The following is a 207-nucleotide window of genomic DNA, read 5'->3' as shown; positions in this document are numbered from 1 at the left end:
TTGGCTCATTTATTTCCATCCCGGCGGTGCGCTTGCACGACCTGGCTCGTCCCCTGCAGTCCTCATGCCAACGCGGCGACGACTGTTTCGAAATAATGACGCTCTAGCTAGCAGCTGCAGCAGCGAGAGCCGCGGCAAGAGCGTGGGCTGAAGTTCAGCAAGGCTGCCTCCTCCTACTGCCTACTGCCCCTAGAGGAGGAGGAGGAG

Source organism: Frankliniella occidentalis, unplaced genomic scaffold (genome assembly GCF_000697945.3).
Source record: "Frankliniella occidentalis isolate FOCC.00 unplaced genomic scaffold, Focc_3.1 Scaffold18, whole genome shotgun sequence".
NCBI lineage: Eukaryota > Metazoa > Arthropoda > Insecta > Thysanoptera > Thripidae > Frankliniella > Frankliniella occidentalis.
Note: the sequence above shows the minus strand (reverse complement) of the source record.